A 22806-nucleotide genomic window follows, 5' to 3' on the forward strand; every position below is an offset into this window, starting at 1 on the left:
GGCCAGAGACGGTGTGGGTGGTGCTGTGGCCAGCATTGTTGCCGCCTCCTGAGTTGTGACTGCTCCTGCATGGAGAGATCTTAGGCCCCAGGACCAGGGTGTGCTCATGGAAGAGCTGGCAAGGAGCAAAGGTTTTCTAGGAGCCTCTTGTTCCTGCTGTGGTCAGAGGAGCAAGTGCTGAGAGGCAACAATGCGACTCCGGGCTATATATGTTCCTGCATGCTTCTTTAGGGAGGCCTTCCTGCCCGCCCCCCACCCCCAGCCTGCAGGCAACCAGACAAGAGACACTGGCCAACTTTGCTGCTCCTCCTTCCTCCCCCAGTTTAGTTCCAGCCCAGAGCAGAGGGAGGGGAGGAGGCAGCTGGAGGAAAAACAGGAAGTTAGGTGGTCAGGCTCCAGTCAAGAGGCCACCTCACAAGACAAGTTAATATTTCAAAAAAGTTTCTCCCCCTATCCCCACACAGCCCCACTTTAATTCCCCACGCTCCCCCTAGCTCCACTACTGTCCTCCTATCAGAAGCCTGCAAAGGAGGAAAGGGTGTGGGGGGAGGGGAAGTGCAGACCAGAAGACAGCCTGGGAGGCCAGATGTGCTCCTAGCTTTATCTAGCTGGTTCTGCCCACACATTTTTCTTACTGTTTCTCCACAGGCCCTGGTGCCAAAGATGAGAGTAGGAATGGGAAAGGGGGAGGGGCAGGGGAATGAGCAGCTTCAGAGAGAAGCCTCCTTTCCTATGGCTTGTGACAGGATTGGCAGAGACCCCAGCCCCTTGAGACAAGCCACATCTCCTCCTACCCTTCTTCCCCAACCTCGGCCTCCAGCATTCCTTCCTAGGTATTGGGCCAGTCTCCTATTTTGCTAATGATGAGAGTTTGCCAGTCGAGCACCCAGATTATCCTAAATTCCAAGATAACTCCTACTCCTACCCCTTGGCCCAGCTCCCGTGCCTCTCTCCCATCACCAGACTGGGAATTTCTAGGAGGAATTAAGATTCCTACCATAGTTCAATACCCTCCCCAGCCCTTTCTTTTCAGCCCATCCCTCAAAGCCAGGGCTGAGTTGGATTGATAGTTTCAAGACATGCAAGAAGGATCCTGGCTCCTCTCTTTTCTCTTAGTTATTGCTTTGCTCTGAAGCTGGTGGAGGGGAAGGTTCACCTTCAGGATAAGAATGGGGAGGGGAAGATGGTAGTGACAAACACAGTTATGGCAGGCCTTAGCTCCACAAAACCTATTCTTATCTCAGCCCAGGAGGGCAGGCAACAACTTGTACACTTTAGCACTTTCCAAGTGAGGAGGGTAGAGGCAGCAGCTTTCTCTCTCAATCCCCCCGTTCCCTCCCATGTCCTGCTCCTCATCCACAGTAGCCAATTTGATTCTTGTCTCTAAACTAGCCAGTCTCTTTCCTGACTGTCCTATCCCCTCCATCTATCTATTGACTACTTATTCTTTTACATCCATCTCCAATGTCACCTCTTTGGAGGGAGACTTTTCTGAATCTTTCTCCCTAAGACAAGGTCGTGTCCTCTACATTCTCACAAGCTGCTTTACAGTTTTTGTTGTAGAACACTTTTCATACTAAAATGTTATTATGTATGTGCCCATTGCTCCATTGTATTAGTTTTCTAATTGCTGCTGTAACAAATTTCCACTCATTCAATGGATTAAAACAACATAAATGTATTATTATCTTTCAGATATGTAGGTCAGAAGTCCAACATGAGTTTCATTGTACTAAAATGAAAGTGTTGGCAGGACTCCATCCCTTTTTGGAGGTTCTAAGGTAGAATCTGTTTCTTTGACTTTTCCAGTTTATAGAGGCTGCTTACATTCTTTGGCTTTTAGCCCCCTTCCTCCATCTTCAAAACTAGTAACAGTGGGCTGAGTCCTTCTCACTATTCAGCACTCTGACCTCCTCTTCTGTTTTCCTGTTCCACGCATAAAGACCCTCCTGATAACATTGTCCCCACCTGGATAATCCAGGAAAATGTCCTGATTTTAGCATTATGTGATTAGCAACCTTAATTCCATCTGCAACCTTAATTTCCTTTTGCCATTTAATATAACATAACATATCACAGATTCCAGGGATTAAGACATGGAAATCTTTGGGGAGGAGGGCATTATTCTACCTGCAACCCCCATCTCGGCTGTGAATTCCCACAAGGGCTGAGCCATACCTGATTTATCTTTGTAACTTCCCACCCTACACTCCTCCCTCTAGCCATGTGTCTGGCACAGAGTGGGCACTCATCAGTGATTGAACAAACACATTTTATAACTTCTCATAATTACCGTATCTCTCACTTCTTAGAGACCAGACTTCTTCCTTTTGGAAATCTAACCTAAATATCACGTGCTTTATTATCCTAATTGTACTGATGCTAGGTCCTGTCATGCCTCAATCCTTTTGCTTTTTGATCCTGGCTAGAGATCTAACTGGAAACAAACTGATAACTAGCTCTGCCAATGTAGCCATTGCAGAGTCAGTTAGCCAGGTCTTCTAGGATGGTTGTCCCATTCTTGAGGCAGGGCTTCTTCCTATTCCTCGGAGGTCAGATCTTTAAAGCCTCTACCATCTGGGTTACAGGGGAAAGTAGGAGACTAAATAACCCCTGTAGGAAAACCACCCTCCCTCAAGTTGCCCTTCCAAGCACCTCACTCCCTCCTGATCTAGTCAAGCCTGCCTGCTCCATTCACCTTAAGTGTTCTTTGTTAGCCTTCTATATGTGTAGGGGAGTAGGTCTTGCCTTCCCCAAGATGGAGAAAACTAGAACCCTATCCACATCTTGGGTGTATGTTTCCTACACCCTGTACAGACCTTGGCATGTGAAAAGAGTTCTGTAAACACAGAATCTGACCCTAAACAATGTTTGCAAACTCTTCTCCCACTCTGTTCATCCTGCCACCTGAGGTTACTCTTTATTCCCCCAAAACAACATAAATGAACAAATCCCCTTGTCTTTCCTTAAGCCATTCCTTCTGCGAGGTAATGCCTTTTTGTCCCTCTCCTGACCTCTTTCTCCAAAATACACACACACACACACACACACACACACACACACAATCTGTTCATCTTTCAAAACCTAGCTAAAATGGTTCCTTGTCTGTGAGACCATCCTTATCATCCTGTCAGAATTTATCCCTCCTCTTCCTCCATCCCCCCAGCAGTTTGTAGTTCTGTTTAACACGGCCTCCAATCTCCCTTATGTGCTGATTGTTTGTTTACTTATCAACTTCTCCACCGGCTGGTAAATATCTTTGGGGTATATTCACTTTCCTGTCCCAACCACCATCCACTCCACTCCCACCCACCACCACAGCCTTACTTCCATCACACAGGGCCTGGCACTAAGTTTGTGGACAGCCAATGTTTACCCAGCAAATGAATGGCTCCCTCACGTTTTCCCTGGTACAGTGGAAGGCTCAGGAGAAATCTTGGTCCATGTATTGCAAAGTCCTCCCTCTTCCATGACCCTTGTCCCCCTCACCCACAGCTCCACACACAAACTTTGGCTTTTATGCCTTTTTTCTATACTTATCCTTTGTGTGACCCAAAGCCCCCAAATTGCATCACTTAGATGGCTATTGGAATACACTCATATACTTTCAGAATAATGAAGTGGAAGAGACTTAGGGTCCCCCATCTGCTTCCTAACTCACAAAATGAGGAACTGAGTCTTACAGAAGGCAAAGGATTTGCCCAAGCACCCTCATCATATTTGTATTACATTGGTGCAAAAGTAATTGCAGTTTAAACTGCAATTACTTTTGCACCAACCTAATAACTGAGTCAGAAGTAAATCCGTGGAAAGTTTTTAGATTTTTAAGTTCAGTTTGCTGTGCACACAGCCACCACCTGTTAGCCTTGCACAGATAAGTAGGTAAATGGTGCCACACAGTGGCTAAGAGGCTTAGCTTCACCTACTGGCCTTATTCCTCGAAAGTGGAATTCCCAGCCACACCCTGCTCTCCCTTTCTCCCCTGAAGGATGAGGGGAACAGGGAGGTCACCTTCCAGGAATAATCCACAGGATATCTGCCTTGCCTTCCTTCTGTAGGCAGGAAACAGGACCCAACGGTGTTATCCCACACCTTCACCAGGAAGATGGGGGAGTGGAGACAACCAGCAGCTTGGGAGCCAGAGAGTTGGGCTTCCTGAAGGAACTTGGAAGAGGGGATTCAGACCTTCTTTCTCTAAACCAGCTCTGAAAGCTGTTTCCTGGGCCTGTGCTGCTGGACTGGCTATTTACAGAGTGTTTCTTTACCATATCTTGCCTGCTAAGAACTGGCTTCACATCCTGACACAGGCCTCTCTATTCAAAATATGCAGATCTGAAGACCCAGGGTATAGGACTGGAGAGGATATTACCAGATTCTTCCAGTAGGAGTTTCAACACACTAGTTTGCAGGTTAAAAAGCCGGGCCTTTCACTCCTTTGGACACAGAGCTGCACTCTAGTTGATTTCCCAAAACTTTATTGGTCAAGCTCCTAGCAGAAATCTTCTACATTGTAGGTCAGAGGAAAAGGAGGTTTGATTTCAGGCAGAAGAGGGAAAAGGGCAGGCTTTGTGTCATCTGCCAAGAATTGACAGTGTGCCTCATCTGGGAATGGAGATTCTTGGAAGTTTAAGAAACAAGAAGCTCCCTAGGGCTGCATCTAGGCCAGGGCCACCTGCTTGGCCCCTGCAATGAGCCATCATCCTTGGCCTCCAGCTGGCCTATGGCTGGATGCCTAGGTAGAAAGAAAAGGTGGGGAGAAGTTGGGTTGCCAGGAAAATAAGGCTTGGCCCTAGTCTGGCTCTGGAATGACATTGGAGGCAGATGACTATGAATCAGGCAAAGGCCCAACGACAAATCAGGAGTCCTGGGATAAATGAATCTTTCTTCATTCTTCTCCCATCTGGGTTTCAAGTTCCAGGAATCTGTCCAAAGGATGGGGCCCTGAATAAGCTGGTTGCTGGCAGGCTGGAGAGGAAAAGGAGTGTTTAGAAAGATGGGTGAGGGGAGGAAAGGATGATAATGGACAGCACTAAGATGTGACGGGGATTTAGACATGGGGCTGAAGCACATTTTGTGGGCTGAGGTGGAAGTTATGCAGCCAGATGATGTTTAAATGAAATGATGTTGAAAATTGATTTCCTGATTGGCTTGGAACTCCTAGGAACAGAACAAGACACCCTACACCAATCCAAGGTCTCAGACCACAATTTCCCCTTCCATCTAACCCCCTCCTCAGGCCCAGAGCACGTGATATTATTGTCCCTGGAGTTGTCCCTCCACCCCAGAGGAGTGGTGATTTTGGACCTGGGATACAAACTTTCATTGTCTAAGTCCTTTAAATCTATGGAATATTCCATATACTTCAACTACCTTTCAACACTTAGCACTCGATCAGAACACAGGAACGATCTGTTCATGAGGGGTTACCACCCAGATGGCCTTCTAATTAGCACCCCATATCTCTCTGAGGTTGGCAGGACAGGGAAAGTTACCTCCATTTTACAAGTGAAGAAATTGAAGCTCAGAGAGATTAAGCTAATTGACTCAGAATCTCAGTGCTGGAGGGAATCTAAGATCACTCAAGTCAAAATCACCTTTTCATACTCAATTCCCAACTCCTTCCACTTCCTAATGCCCATGTCCAGTGACTGTGTAGCAGCAGTATTTGAACACGTTCAGCTACTTGAAAATCACTATGATCTGAGACAGGCTTTGTTCAAAGCCCACAGCCTGTTAGGTATGGGGCCTGAACTAGGAACCCAAGGTTTAGAGAAGAGCTGGCACCTGATCTTGAGATGCTTGCTGTTTCCCAGTACGGGAGCTCCTAAATGGTTTTAGCTGGTTTGCATCAGACATCCTCTTATGTTGTAGCAAAATCAAGATTCAAAGGTGGAGAGGAGCAAAACCACTGAGCAAAGGGAGGAAATAACAAACCACTAAGTGCTGAAAATAAGCCTTTATTCTAGAAAAGCATCTGGGTCAGGATGAGGATAGGAGGTGTGGGATGAACCTGGGATTGGAGCAAAAGGGGGAGTCTATCCAATTCCATGGAACCCAGGAGACTTGGAGGATATCCAACTAGCCTGCGATTAAGAGTTTGGGTGCTGGTCAGATATGGCAGCATGGGGTCTGATTCCAATTTGGGGTGCTATACCAGTTTGGCTACTTTGTAAAGACCATCCAGGCTATCAGCTGCCATATTGCCAATAAACATCTCCTCATCCTTTGCCAGAATGTCAAAGACTGAAATAAAAAGGAGGAATCCAGCTCCCTCTTAACTCTGAGGTAGTTTTAGGGTTGATGGTGGGATGGACGGCATCCAGAACCGGAAAAGCCAGCCCTAGAAATAATTTTGTCAGTGTTGTTATTACATAAGTGATAGCATACATAGAAGTAATATTAATAGGAAAATTGGGACCCAGGGAGAAGTTATTGTCCACATGACATTAAAACTAAGCAGAGTGGTGGCAGGATGGCTCACTTGGTTAGAGTATGAGGTCTGAACAACGGGGTTGCCAGTTCGATTCCCACATGGACCAGTGAGCTGTGCCCTCCACAACTAGATTGAAGACAACAAGCTGCCACTAAGCTTCTGGAGGGGCGGCTGGACCGCTCAGCTGGTTAGAGCACAAGCTCTCAACAACAAGGTTGTGCCCTGTACAACTAAAAATTGAAAACGGCAACTGGTCTTAGAGCTGAGCTGTGCCCTCCACAACTAGACTGAAGGGCAACCACTTGGAGCTGATGGGCCCTGGAGAAACACGCTGTCCCCCAGTATTCCCCAATTTAAAAAAAAAAAAAACCACTGAAAAATACTCAGCAGACCATTTGGTCAGATTGATTCACCTGATTGATTCAGTGGAAAACAATCAGCCAGTAGAGCTTCTTGGCGTGAAGCTGACCAAACAGTTTCTCTGACTGAAGCTTTTGCTTTCCCACCCCTTATTTTTTTATGCATGCAGACACTATGCTTGGGTCTGACTTGGTTTTCTGGTGTTCTCACCTCACCTGGATGCTCAGAGCACAGAGGACAGAGGCACTCCTATGCCAATGCCATGCCTGCAGCTGTTGTCTCTGCTCATCTTACGCTTGCCAGACCTAGTCCCCACCTCTATACAAGAACAGGAGCCTGTAGGAAATCGTTTAATACCTACTTTCTTTATCTCTTTCTCTATCTTTATATCTATCTATCTATCTATCTATCTATCTATCTATCTATCTACCTATCTATCTATCTCTCCCTTCCTCCCTCACTCCTTCCTCCCTCCTTACTTTCTTACCCCTCTCTCATAGGCCTATGAAGGGCTCTGGACTCCTAACCCAGTGTCCAGCCCTCAATACACTGCTTCCCCTCTGCTTGCAGAGGCTCCGCCTTATCCAGCCCACCGACTCATCACCCACCACTGGCTTTGGCAGTAACCATCTGTCCCTGAGGAGACCCAAGGAAGCAGTGGGAATAGAAATGATTTTCCTTTCCCTCTCTTGAGTTAGGGAAATATTGGGTGAGGGGAGAGCCATTACTATGATGAGAAAAGCAGTTCTCTAGTCCTTATACTCTTCCCTCTTAGAAGGCATTGCCTGATGGGAGAGCCTTTGTTGAATTTAAAGGAAAGAAAGGGATTTTTCTAAAGAGCAAGGACAGGGAAATGAAAGGAAGGAGAAGGAAGGGTCAAGAAGAGAAAAGAAATGGGGGTGGTCTTTCTCAACCGAGGTTGGCAACTTGATGCCTAGATTCTCATTGGGACCTCAGCTAAGTTCTGGAAGCCCTGGAAATAGTGAATTGCTCTACAACATCTGTATCCTCTCCACCTTGCTTGGTTTTCCCCCAGGAGTTACAGAGCCATCTTTTGTACAGCTGATGTAATTGAATGCATTTGTGAGCACACATTTTAGATGCTATGGCCAGAGAATGATAAGCAGGAAGTGAAACAACAAAAGAATGGCAGGGAGGACTGTTGGGGTAGAAGAGGAGTGAGTAACAGTAAAGGGACAAAAGAAGGTAAGGGAAAAAAGAAAGGAGAGTAGGCTGTGTAGAGAAAGATAAAATAAAAGCAATGGACTGAACCCGCAACAGGGCACCCCCACCCTTTGTGGGGCTGCCATCTAGTCTAACCAGAAGATGGCACCTAGACAACTAGATGGATAAGGCCTGCCTCCTCTGTGACTAGAGGGCCAATATGTGAAGACTTCTTTCTAATTTCCATGAAAACACTCCATCAAAAGGGTACCTAATGAATACAGCCCTGCTAAAGTATAAATTAGAAAAGTAGACTTTTATAACAGGAAGAGGGACCTCAGGGTCCATCTAGGCCACTGCCCCTCTCTCCTCTCTACCACCACCACTTCGGAACTGAAGAAATCTAAAGAGAAGGTACACCAGCAAGTTAGCCACAGCTATATTTTCCTGACTTTGGGGAAGAAGGAAAAAAAGGCTACAGGGTGCATTCTGTAACCATGAATCCTTAACACAAAGGAACGCTTCCTGAGGTTGGATTTTTAGGCACTCATAGGCTAGTGTGGGATAGATTGGGGGTAAAGGGCCCCCTCCAAATATCTCTCTAGCCACATCATAAGATGTTGGAGTAGATAACTTAGGGTATAGAACCTCAATTTTTCAAGGGGGCCCTGAAGAAGCAAGCCTCCTTGTCCTCATCCCAGCAATCCAGATCACCCACTACTCAGGACTTAACTCCAAACAGAATAGCCATAATGTGTTTATCCAGAATTCTGGAAACAGCACAGGACAGCAAGTATGTTCTGAAAAGAAAAGAAAAAAAGAACAGGGAAGGAAAGGTTTTAGGGAGGATCTTGGCTAGTCATTTTCTTCTAAGCCAGAGGTTCCCAGATGTTACTTGAGCAAACATAGCCAGCCTCAAAAGCCCAAAAGAATGCAGTAATAATTTGAGAAGGGGCTTAGGGCTAGAATTAGGGATTTCCCTAAAGAGGTAATGTGCTGTGAGCAGAGCTGTATGGAATGTTTCAAAAACTAACTGTGCTGTCAGCTCAAGACGAGAGCAGTCATTTGCTTATTGTTCTGCAAGTATATCCACTATCCAAATACATTGTTCAGGAGTTTGATTTCCACACTCTAATTTCTCCAGGAAATCAGGCCTCTACTCACTTAGCTTATTTTGCATGCAGACATACCTATATGCAACCTTCAAAGACCCTCTTCTTCTAACTGCCCTGAGAAGAAGACAGGGCAAGTTGCAACATAATAATAAATAGTATAATGATATATTATATATAATAAATAATTATACATAATATAGTAAATAAATTTTATAGCTGAAGGAAACTGAGGCCAAAGCAGCAAAGAGATTTGTCAAAGGTGACAAAATTGAAAAGGACCATATCTAAATTTTCCAAATTCCCAAGCCAGTGTTCTAGCTCCTAGCATAGAGGCTGAGGAATATGAGACCGTCAGTACTAGGACCCAACACAAAGAAAGGAGAAGGAGGGATGTGGGGGTCAGGGCCTGAGAGGTGGTGTCAAGGAGAACATCCTCGGGCCTGTGTGCTGACATACAGGGCTGCAGCTCTGTGTAAATTCAGTTACTTGCAATGGATATAGTTGATGACCTGGGAGAAGAAGACATCCAGTTTTCAGAACATGTTCTCCATCTGCATAAAGGAGACAAAATAAGCTTAGACCCAGGGCTAAAACTCAGCTACTTTCGTGCCAAGCTAGGATGCCAGGTGCCATGCCATGGCTCCCTGGCATGGGCCCCAGGGAGTCAAAGAGAATTCAAATCCCAAGCTATTACCCAAAGCCTTGTCCAGTCTAAACTATTAAATTCACCCTTGTGAAGTACTTCCAGACATTTAGCAGAGGCAACAGATCCACATACCAGTGTTCCGGTGAAAGAGCTTCTGGAGTCCTCACTACTAAAGGAAATTGGCACAGTGGAAGAAGGTGGGTTTGGCAATCTGTAGAACAAGAAAAGGGGGTCAAAATGAGGTAGCCAGACAGCTGCGCTGGCCCCAGGTTATGAGACTCCTCCAACAACCTCTCTCTCCCTAGACATGCATTCACTTCCTTCTCCATTTTCTGGAAGAAAGGAGTAAGGGGGCTCCCAAGCCTAAGTAGGGGAAGTGAGAAGGGAAGAAAGGAAAAGGGATAATATAGGATAGGAGGACTTTGGGCCCTGAAGGTGAAGAATGATGAGGCTGTTAGGTAGGCCTTAGATGACTTAGGTTTTCACTGAGGAAATAATCTAACAGGCTGAGCAACAAAAGGAGGGATGGGCTCTTTCTGAAGCTCCTTCCCATCCTCCACCAGCCTCCCACGCTTGGAGACACAGGTCTCAGGCTACCACAGAGAACAAAGCAGACAGTGACTCCAGAGGCCTACCTGGAGCTTGCTGCTAATAGACATTGGAGGTGCTGCTAGGAAGTGAAAGGGACAGTGAACGGGCGTCATAAGGGAGGAGAACGATAATGTTGCTCTTGTCCTCCAGACGACCCACCAAGTTTCCAAGCACAGTCATGGCTCTTGCACAGACACAGTCTCACTCTCGTGGGAGGTGAGGGCCATGTATTCAAAAGTTCTGTGCACCTCAGCCCTAGCACAGTCATGCTAGCCTATTTCCTCTGGCCACCATTCCAGAGGAATAAGACATAGTACCCTTAAACTCACGACCTTGAGTGACTCACCACTCTCCTAGCACATACACACATTGAGTCATCGAATTTACCATTACATATTCGTATTCAACCTGCCCTTTGATAAGACACATGTACCCTGCAGGTGAGTCTGTGTGTGTATAATATGTACATAAACACACAATCATCAAATATACACAAGTACACATCCCTGGACATACAAACTCTCACACAACTACATATCTATACACTCAACTAAAACTACACATGTACATGGACCACATTCACAATGTTTACACTCATCCCCTTTAGGCATAAACATGTCCAAAACTTGTCACACCCGTAACTTCTTTGCATACTCACAAAACCATATCACTCTACACACCCACAGGATGATATACTAACAAAAGGCATACAGCAATGCTCATTCTCACCCTCTGTGCTTATCTACACACATTCAGTAGTACCTTTGCACATATCCAGCATATTGCTTTGCAGGCACTAAAGCTTTATATTGCTTTGTAAGTACTCCTGGTTCTTTTATGTGACATCTTTGTTTCCTGTTCTACATTTTTTATTGTTCTTTTTTCAACTTTTCTATATAGAAAATTTCAAAAGTATGTAAATGTAGTAAGAAAAATAAAATGAACCCCACAAACCCATCACTCAACTTCAACAATTATTTATACATGTTTAAGTTCAACAATTCAAACGACATTTACCATGTGCCAGTATTCTGCATGTGTATGCTGTTGGGATATAGTAGGGGTTAAGAACATAGTATGTGTTTATAAATATTTTATGAATTAAAAATGTCCAGGGCCTGAGGTTACCTTTGGAGTTAAAGAAATAAAAAGTCACTGTCCGTGCCCTTGATCTGGTAGAAAAGACAAACATAAACATGAAATGCCCATAATTCGTATGGCACAAGCCAGGGATGGAGGAGGGCAAGTCAAGTTGGTCACCTGTTTTTAGAAATAAAGTTTTATTGGCACACAGTCATGCCTGTTCATTTACATATTGTCTGTGGCTGCTTTTGCTCTGCAACAGCAGAGTTGAGCAGTTGCAGTAGAGACCATATAGCCCCCAAAGACTAACATATTTACTATCTGGTCTTGCTCAGAAAATGTTTGAAAACCCCTGCACTAGAGGGCTGGGAAAGATTCTAGGAGCAAGCTCGATTCTGCCTTTTAGGGGAGGTGGTAGTGGAGAGGGTCAGATAAAGCTGCCCAAAATGGCACAGGGACCTAGGTCTCAGAGGCAGAGTGTTAGTGTCCATCTCTCTGCTGTGCACATGCTCTGTATACTTGGGCTTTTGGGCAGGTGCTGGTTCACCCACCTACAACCTCCACAGGACACACTTACAGAGCTCCCTGCAACACTAACTACACATGCAGTTATTCCTTTCCCACATCAAAGAAGGTCTTTATGCAGAGAGGGATGTCAAGTACCAGGTACTCATGTCATACTCCTCCAACTGGTAGAGCATGTCTGACAGGGTGTTCAACGCAAATTACCTTCTCATTGGTCTCAAAGCATGCATTCAAGAGGGCTGGCAGCTAGGCCCAAAGGTGATAACTCTGAGTCACCAATTACAGACACATTAGATCTGGAAGGCTCCTCAGAGATCCTTAGGTCTCAATGCATCCCTCTCCATTTACATATGGGGAAAGTGAAGCCAAAAGAGACGTAGAGAATTTCTCGAGGTGGCACGACAAATCAGTGGCTGAATTGTGACCAGAATCTAGGTGTACTGATTCTTGAAGCAAAGTGCTAGGGACCTAGTGCAAACCTTTTACAAATGGGGAAAGTAAGTACCAGGGAGGTGAAGATACTTGCTCAGGGTAACACTGCATGTTAAGGACAGATCTAAGTAAGAATCCAGGATGGCTGAATTCCAAACCAGATTTCCTTCAAAATATTGTTAGGCACCTAACCCAAGTGCCCAGAGAGAAGCCTAAGATCCCCCAGATCTTAAATGGAATGGCCAGGGGTCTTTCCATTAGGCCATACTTCCTGTCATGAGCCACTCTAGTACCTTCTCAGCAAGGGAAAGGGAGTGATAAGAAATCTGCCTGTCCCACCCTTCCTATTCCCAGAAGATGGCCTATGCCAAGCGGGGTTTAGAGTAGTGGTGCCACAGCATTTCTCGCTTCCTACCTCTGCTTTGCTCCCCACTCCACATTTGGGCCCTCTGCATTCACCTTCTCCATGGTATAGATGTGGTTTAAGCCATGTAGACTCACTACCATCACCAACATGCTCCTGTCAGTGATGACTTTATGTAGATAGCTCAGCTCCAGGACAAGAGCTTGGATACCAGAGAGCTTCAAAGAAGTTGGAAGAGTGACATCAGAAACATGGGGGCATGAGGAACACTCCTTGACTTCTCCCCTTGAAGATACAAGCAGAACAACTAATTACCTCAATCCTAACAGGTCTTCTCCAGAACACATTATATTGAAGCTGTCAAAAACAGATGACACAGAAAGAATTCGCAAGACAGTCAGAGCAAAGAAGACGGTAACCTGCAAAGGAAAACTCATTAGATTATAATCAGATTTTTCAACAGAAACTCTACGAGCCAGGAGGAAGCAACATCAAATATTCAAACTACAGAAAGAGAGCAATTACCAGGCAATAATAATATATTCTGCAGTTATCCATTAGATATGAAGGAGGAATAAATATGTTTCCAGATATAAAGAAGCTGAGGGAATTTTCCACCATAAGGCCTCCATTACAGGAAATACTGAAAGAGGTTATTCAACCTGAAACAAAAAAACAAAAGGATATCAAACTATGAGTAAGATTACTAACAGACAGATAGAAGTAGAAAATGACAACCCCTAAACAGAAAAGGGCACTATGCACTTAAACATAACATAAAGGGTAAAAAAAATAAAAACATTAAAAAAAAGAAAAAGAGAAGAAGACAGTTTGCTAATGCAATGCAGAAATAAACTCACAGCATAAACAGGGATAATTGTTGACAACAAAAACAGAAAAGTAGAGTGAGTAAAGGTCTGAATTTGAAAAGGGGAATGGAGATTAAACGCATGCTGAAGAAAAGGGACTACTGTGTACATGTAACCTTCTTTTACATAAAATTAATGGTAACCACTCAAAAAAACAAACCAACATCAGAAATGAGACACATAACATAAAAAAAGAAGAAACAGAGGGAAAACATCATAGAATACTACCAAACTAAAATAACAAACAGAAACACAAAGGCAAAGAAACAATGGAGACACCAAACTACCAGAAACAAAAGGTAGAATGGCTATAGGAAATCTTTATATATCAGTAATAACCCTAAATGTGCAAATCGAATGCAACAATGCATTAAAAAGATTATTCATCACAACCAATTGGGGTTCATGCCAGGGGCACAAGGATAGTTCAACATATGCAAATCCATCAATGTGATACATCACATAAACAAAATAAAGGACAAAAATCATATGATTATATCAATTAATGCAGAAAAAGCATTTGACAAGATACAGCATCCATTTATGATTAAAACACTTAATAAAATAGGTATAGAAGAAAAATACCTGAACATAATAAAGGCCATATATGACAAACCCTCTGCTAATCTCATAATTAATGGTGAAAAACTGAAGCCCTTTGCTCTACGTTCAGGAACACGACAGGGCTGTCCCCTATCACCTCTGCTTTTCAACATAGTGTTGGAAGTCCTTGCCAGAGCAATCAGGCAAGAGAAAGAAATAAAAGGCATCCAAATTGGGAATGAAGAAGTTAAATTGTCACTCTTTGCAGATGACATGATGCTATATATAGAAAACCCTAAAGACTCCACCAAAAAGTTATTAGAAACAATCAACGAATACAGTAATGTGGCCGGCTACAAAATCAACATACAAAAGTCAATTGTGTTCCTATATACTAACAATGAAATCTCAGAAAAAGAAATGAAAAACAGTTCCTTTTGCAATTGCAGCAAAAAGAATAAAATACCTAGGAATAAACTTAACCAAGGATGTGAAATACCTATATGCTGAAAACTATAAGACGGTTTTGAAAGAAACTGAAGAAGACACAAAGAAACGGAAAGACATTCCATGCTCATGGATTGGAAGAATCAACATAGTTAAAATGGCCATATTACCCAAAGCAATATACAGATTCAATGCAATCACCATCAAAATCCCAATGGCATGTTTTAAAGAAATAGAACAAAAAATCATCAGATTTGTTTGGAACCACAAAAGACCCCAAATAGCCAAAGCAATCCTAAGAAAAAAGAACAATAATGGAGGTATCACACTTCCTGACTTTGGCTTGTACTACAGGGCTACAATAATCAAAACAGCATGGTATTGGCAGAAAAACAGACACATAGACCAATGGAATAGAATCTAGAACCCAGAAATAAAACCACATAAATATGGACAGATAATTTTTGACAAAGAAGCAAAAAACATACAATGGAGAAAAGACAGCCTCTTCAATAAATGGTGCTGGGAGAATTGGATAGCCACGTGCAGAAGAATGGAACTGGACTGCTATCTGTCACCATGTACCAAAGTTAATTCAAAATGGATCAAAGACTTAAGCATAAGACCTGACACAATAAACTGCATAGTCGAAAACATAGGTACTAAACTTATGGACCTTGGGTTCAAAGAGTATTTTATGAATTTGACTCCAAAGGCAATGGAAGTAAAACTGCACAGCAAAAGAAACCATCGACAAAATGAAGAGGTCACCAGCTGAATGGGAGAAGATTTTTGCAAATAGTTCCTCTGATAAGGGGCTAATATCCAGAATATACAAGGAACTCATGCAACTCAACAACAAATAAAACAAACAACCCAATTGAAAAATGGGCAGAGGACCTGAAGAGACATTTCTCCAAAGAGGACATACAAATGGCAAATAGACATATGAAAAAATGCTCAACATCACTAATCATCAGAGAAATCCAAATCAAAACCACAATGAGATATCACCTCACCCCAGTCAGAATGGCTATCATCAACAAGACAAATAGTAACAAGTGTTGGAGAGACTGTGGAGAAAAAGGAACCCTCATACACTGTTGGTGGGAATGCAGACTGGTGCAGCTGCTATGGAAGGCAGTGTGGAGGTTCCTCAAAAAACTACGAATAGAATTGCCATGTGACCCAGCAATCCCTCTCCTGGGTATCTACCCAAAAAATCTGAAAACATTTATACATAAAGACACGTGTGCTCCAATGTTCATTGCAGCATTATTTACAGTGGCCAAGACATGGAAACAACCAAAATGTCCTTCGATAGATGAATGGATAAAGAAGTTGTGGTATATATACACAATGGAATACTATTCGGCGGTAAGAAAAGATGATATAGGAACATTTGTGACAACATGGATGGATCTTGAGAGTGTAAAGCTGAGCGAAATAAGACAGACAGAAAAAGCAGAGAACCATGTGATTTCACTGATATGTGGTATATAAACCAAAAACAACAAAAGAGCAAGACAAACAAATGAGAAACAGAAACTCATAGACACAGATAATAGTTCAGTGGTTACCAGAGGGTAAGGGGGGTGGGGGGTAGGAGATGAGGGTAAGGGGGATCAAATATATGGTAAAGGAAGGAGAACTGACTCTGGGTGGTGAACACACAATGGGATTTATAGATGATATAATACAGAATTGTACACCTGAAATCTATGTAATTTTACTAACAATTGTCACCCTAATAAATTTTAAAAAATAAATTTAATAAAAAAAAAGATTTTAGCACCAAAGGGAAAAAAAAGTTATAAAAATAATAATTACCCTCAGTTCATTCACTCCCATATAATCAATTTATCAGTTTATCATAATCGTGCCAGTGTCTCATGAATCCAGTTTTTCCTTAGAGTTCTATAAATCTTCATCCAGTTCAAAGGTATAATCTGAAAGTTTATTCTCAGAAACCTGCATTCTAGAATAAGTCAAGAGTCCTCCCCATGAATCTTTCTGAAGATGAAACATACTTGTAAAAGTATCAGAGTGAAACAACGACTATCTGTAAATGGCACAACTTAAAATGACATGGTTATATATCTGATTATAATGCAATTGACAAAGAAATTTGTTTCTCTCTAACATATACCATTTTAAGATGACAATTAGAATTACAAATGAAATTATATCAGAACTTTGTAGATTCTTGGAGATGTTTATATAATCTCGAGAACTTCCATTTTGGTATTAAGAATATATGTATACAAATACAAAATAACTAATTTTTTATTTCACAAAGCTTCCCATGTAATTTTAGCATATCAAATATGCCTAATTAGTTAAAAATTTTCTTTTATCAGGAGAAAGAGAGAGAGCAAATCTTTGAGGAATTCCAGGGGCCCATTGAATAACCAAAGCCATTTCCAGGTTAAGAAAGTCTCCTTTTAAGATTTGAACCATGGGAAGGTTGTCAAATATACTTGACCAAAAAGATTATATATCATTATGAAACAATGTTAAATTATTCATTTACTCAAAGTGACAACAAAAGATATAAATACAAATACAGGTTAGCAAAACTTTAGTTCTTACGATTGAGAGATTGTTTTCTTAAGTAATCAAGGACCAGGTTAAGACAATATAAAATACACAAAATTATTTCAATAAAACATAGAATCTTTACTTTGTAGGTAAAAAACTTTTCATGTTATCTTATCTGGAGAAAAACAACATATACAGGAAAATCTTTTTCTTTTTAGCAGACTGAAAAACAACCAAACTCTCGTTTTGAATCAGCTTACTTTTGATTTTTAAATTCATTTACCTAATTTTATTCCAGTCTTATTCAGTATAACTCCATATAAAATTTCATCTCCAAATTTCTCTTCATAAACCTTCTACAACTTTCCTAGTCCCTTTTAGTTTGCCTCTTCATACTCACTCAGAATTAACCAACTTTAGTAGAAAACACTTCCTTTTAATTCACTCAAAAATGTATCTCTATACCTTATACCTTCCATTACCAAAAACATACATTTTCCTTCCATCTTTTTTTTTCACGTTTTTTTTTTAATTTTATTAGTTACAGGTGCACAAGACAAAGCAAAACTTAGACGTTTATCATTTATATCACTCACACTGTGTGAAACCCCCACCCCCTATCCACTATCCCTCTGACATCGCACAGAGCCATTACATTTCCACTGTCTTTATTCCTAATGCTGTACTCCACTTCCTGTAACAATATACATACAAATATATAACTATACATACATAAATATTTATACAAAATTATAGTTGGCATTCAGTATTGTTCAGTTTCAGGTGTACTGTGCAGAGATCAGGCATCTACATCATCCCTGAGGTGGTCTCCCAAATGGGACACATGTCCATCGGATACCCTACAACATCTTTACATTATTGATTACATCCCCAAATTAATTTTCAAAACCCCGTGGCCATCTTGTGGTTACCCACTATTTTGTAAACCCCTCACCTTCCCCTTATCCCCACCCCCCCGCCCCTCTAGCAACCCTGTTTTTCCTCTATGTCTCCAAAACTGTTTCTGATTAGTTCATTCACTTATTCTTTTCTTTAGATTCCGCATATAAGTGAGGTCATATGGTATTTGTCTTTCTCTGTCTGACTTATTTCACTTAACATAATGTTCTCTAGGTCCAGCCATGTTGTTGCAAATGGTAAAATTTCTTTCTTCTTTATGGCTGCATAATGCTCCACTGTATAAATGTACCATAGTTTCTTAATCCAGTCGTCTACCGATGGGCATTTCGGTTGTTTCCATGTCCTAGCTATTGTGTATAGCGCTGCAATAAACATAGGAGTGCATAAAGATTTTTGAATTGGAGTTTTGGATTTCTCCAGATACTTAGGAGTCGGCTTGCTGGATCATAAGGTAGCTCCATTTTCAGATTTTTGAGATACCTCCATACTCTTTTCCATAGTGGCTGCACCAATCTGCATTCCCACCAACAGTGCACAAGCGTTCCCTTTTCTCCACATGCGCCAGCACTTGTTTGTTGATTTATTGATGATAGCCATTTTGACTGGGGTGAGGTAGTATCTCATTGTGGTTTTTATTTGCATTTCTCTGATGGTTAGTGAGGTTGAGCATTTCTTCATATGTCTGTTTGCCATCTGTATGTCCTTTTAAGAAAAATGTCTCTTCATGTCCTCTGCCCATTTTTTAATTGAATTGTTTGTTTTTTTGGAGTTGAGTTGAGTGAGTTTTTTATAAATTTGTGATATTAACCCCTTATCAGATATATCATTGGCAAATATCTTTTCCCATTCAGTAGGACCCCTTTTTGCTTTATTGATGATTTCCTGTGCTGTGAAAAGCTTTTTAGTTTGATGTAATCCCACATGTTTATTTTTTCTCTCACTTCCCTCATGTGAGGGGATATATCAGTAAAAATCTTACTCCGGGTAATGTCTGTGAAGTTTCTTCCTGTATTTTCTTCTAGGACTTTTATGGTTTCAGATCTTACATTTAAGTCTTTAAGCCATTTTGAATTAATTTTGTATATGGTGTAAGGAGGTGGTCCAGCTTCATTTTTTTGCATGTGTCTGTCCAGGTTTCCCAGCACCATTTATTGAATAGACTGTCTTTACCCCACCGTACATTCTTGCTTCCATTGTCATAGATTACATGGCTATATAGGCATGGATTTATTTCTGGACTCTATTCTGTTCCATTGATCTATGTGTCTGTTTTTATGCCAGTACCATGCTGTTTTGATTACTGTAGCCTTGTAGTATAATTTGATGTCAGGTATTGTTATACCTCCCACTTTGTTCTTATTTCTCAAGATTGCTGAGGCTATCTGGGGTCTTTTATGGTCCCATATAAATTTTAGGATTATATGTTCTATTTCTGTGGAAAACGTCGTTGGTAGTTTGATAGGAATTGAGTTGAATATGTATATTGCCTTAGGCAGTATGGACATTTTAACTATATTAATTCTTCCTATCCATGAACATGGTATGTGTTTCCATCTATTTGTATCTTCTTTCATTTCTTTCTTCAGTGTCTTATAATTTTCTGAGTACAGATCTTTTACTTCTTTGGTTAAATTTATTCCCAGGTATTTTATAGTCTTTGGAGCAATTGTAAATGGGATTGCTTTTTTAATTTCTCCTTCTGATGTTTTATTATTGGTATATACAAATGCAACTGATTTCTGAATATTAATTTTGTATCCTGCTACTTTACTAAATTCATCTATCAGCTCTAATAGTTTCTTGGTGGAGTCTTTAGGGTTCTCTATATATAGTATCATGTCATCTGCATATAATGACAATTTTACTTCCTCCTTACCGATTTGGATGCCTTTTATTTCTTTTTCTTGTCTGATTGCTGTGGCTAGAACTTCCAGCACTATGTTGAATAGAAGTGGAGAAAGTGGGCAACCTTGCCTTGTTCCTGATCTTAAGGGAATGGTTTTAGCTTTTCCCCATTGAGTATGATGTTAGCTGTGGGTTTATCATATATGGCCTTTATTATGTTGAGATATGATCCCTCTATTCCCACTTTCTTAAGGGTTTTTATCATAAATGGCTGCTGGATTTTATCAAATGCTTTTTCTGCATCTATTGATATGATCATGTGATTTTTATGTTTCATTTTGTTAATGTGGTGTATCACATTAATTGATTTGCGGATGTTGAACCACCCTTGCATATGAGGGATGAATCCCACTTGATCGTGGTGTATGATCTTTTTAATGTATTGCCGAATTCTGTTCGCTAATATTTTGTTGAGGATTTTTGCATCTATGTTCATTAGAGATATCGGCCTTTGGTTTTCTTTTTTTTTTTTTTTTTTTTTTGGTGGCTTTGTCTGATTTTGGGATCAGGGTGAGAGTTGCTTTGAAAAAAGTGTTTGGGAGCCTTCCCTCCTTCTGGGTTTTTTGGAACAGCTTGAGGAGAATAGGTGATAATTCTTTTTTGAACGTTTTGTAAAATTCACCTGTAAAGACATCTGGTCCAGGGCTTTTGTTTGTTGGGAGATTGTTGATTACTGTTTCAATTTCCCTGGTGGTAATCAGTCTATTCAGGTTTTCTGTTTCTCCTTGAGTTAGCCTTGGAAGGTTGTATGCCTCTAGAAAATTGTCCATTTCTTCCAGATTGTAAAATTTGTTGGTACTCCTATGTTGGGTGCATAGACGTTTACTAGGGTTATGTCCTCTTGTCGGATCGATCCCTTTATTATTATATAGTACCCATATTTGTATTTTTATATGTTCTTCATTTTAAATTCTATTTTGTCAGATGTAAGGATTGCAACTCCAGCTTTTTCTTCATTTCCATTTGCATGAAATATCTTACTCCAACCCTTCACTTTCAGCCTGTGTGTGTCTTTTGATCTGAGATGAGTTTCTTGTATACAGCATATACAAGGGTCTTCCTTTCTTATCCACTCAGCCACCCTATGTCTCTTGATTGGAGCATTTATTCCTTTTACATTTAAAGTGATTATTGATAGGTATATAGTTATTACCATTTTTAAATGTGTAGTTAGATTGTTTTCATCTTTCTTCTATTTACACAAGTCCCTTTGGTATTTATTGCAATGCTGGCTTGGTGGTAATAAATTCCTTTAGCTTATTCTTTTCTGGGAAGCTCTTTATCTCTCCATCAACTTTAAATGATAGCCTTGCTGGATAAAGCAATCTAGGTTGTAGGCCTTTGTTTTCCATCACTTTGAGTATCTCCTGCCACTCCCTCCTGGCCTTCAATGTTTCTGTAGAAAAGTCATTTGATAGTCTTTTGGGAGTTCCCCTGTGTGTAACCTGCTGTCTTTCTCTTGCTGCTTTTAGGATTCTCTTTGTCGTTAACCTTTGCCATTTTAACTATAATGTGTCTTGGTGTGGGCCTGTTTGGGTTTATCCTGGTTGGAATGCTCTGCACTTCCTGGGCTTGTATTTTGGTTTCCTTCATCAGGTTAGGGAAGTTTTTGGACATTATTACTTCAAATATGTTCTCAATCCCTTGCTTCCTCTCTTCACCTTCTGGTATTCCTATGATGCATGTTGTTTCACTTGATGTTATCCCAGAGGTCTCTTAAACCATCTTCATTGTTTTTTATTCTTTTTTCTTTCTGTTGTTCTGTTTGGGTGATCTCTGCTAACTTGTCTTCTAAGTCGCTGATTCGATCCTCTGCTTCATCTAACCTGCTGTTAATTCCGTCAAGTGAGTTCTTTATTTCGGTAATTGTGTTCTTTAGTTCTAACTGGTTGTTCATTATGATTTCTACATCCTTCTTGATGTCGCCTCTAAGCTCCTTAAACATTCTTATCATCAGTGTTCTGAACTCTGTCTCTGATAGGTTGGTTACCTCTGTTTCATTTGGTTCCATTTCTGGAAGTTTCTTCTGTTCTTTTATTTGGGACATGTTTCTTTGTTTCCCCATTCTGGCTGACTCTCTGTCTTTGCTTCGATGTATTAGGTAGATCCCATAGAGTTCTTAGTTCTTGCTGGGTTATCTTATGTAGTATGTGTCCTTTATATTTGACTTGCACTACTTGGTTCTTCTCCTCTGCGTGTGCTCCAAAGGTGACTCTTGCGTTGTGTATATTGTCCTGCTAAAGAAGATCTTTAATTGCTTTTTGCTTGTGAGTAGGTGGGGTTAACTCCTAGGTTGACTAGTTATGACTTGGGTCTGCCCACTGCAGGGTGTTCTGCTGTGTGAGGGTTGACCAGTTAAATGTGGTGTGGCCTTTATGGGCTCTTGTGCCTGTAGAGAATTCCCTCTGGGTGTGTCACTTGTAGGTCAAACCCGGTAGTACTCTGGTTTGGTCTGGAGTTGGCCTCTGGGTGTGTTGAATCTTGTGCCTCTTAAGCTGGGCCCTGGTAGGGCAATTTCAGAACAAAGCAAATCACCAAGCACAACAACAACAACAACAAAGAAAAAATGAAATACATTCACATGTAAAAACAACCGACAATCCATACTCAACACAGGCAAAGATATCAAAGATATATAGACAAAACAAAACTGAACTAAAAAAGCAGCTCCAGTCTTGGCTTAAGCCCACCAAGTAATCTCCAGGTTGTCCTCTGCTGTATCAAAGAGTCCTCTGTGTATTGTGCAGGCAGAGCCGGTCACCTGGTACCCAGAGTGACGTTGGGACTGCAGATTTAGATGCGTGGGGCTGAGGGGTCTGGATGGTAGTTTCTACAAAGTCAGTGCAGTTTCTGCCCTTGCCTGCACA

Source organism: Rhinolophus sinicus, chromosome X (assembly GCF_036562045.2).
Source record: "Rhinolophus sinicus isolate RSC01 chromosome X, ASM3656204v1, whole genome shotgun sequence".
NCBI classification, from domain to species: Eukaryota; Metazoa; Chordata; class Mammalia; order Chiroptera; family Rhinolophidae; genus Rhinolophus; species Rhinolophus sinicus.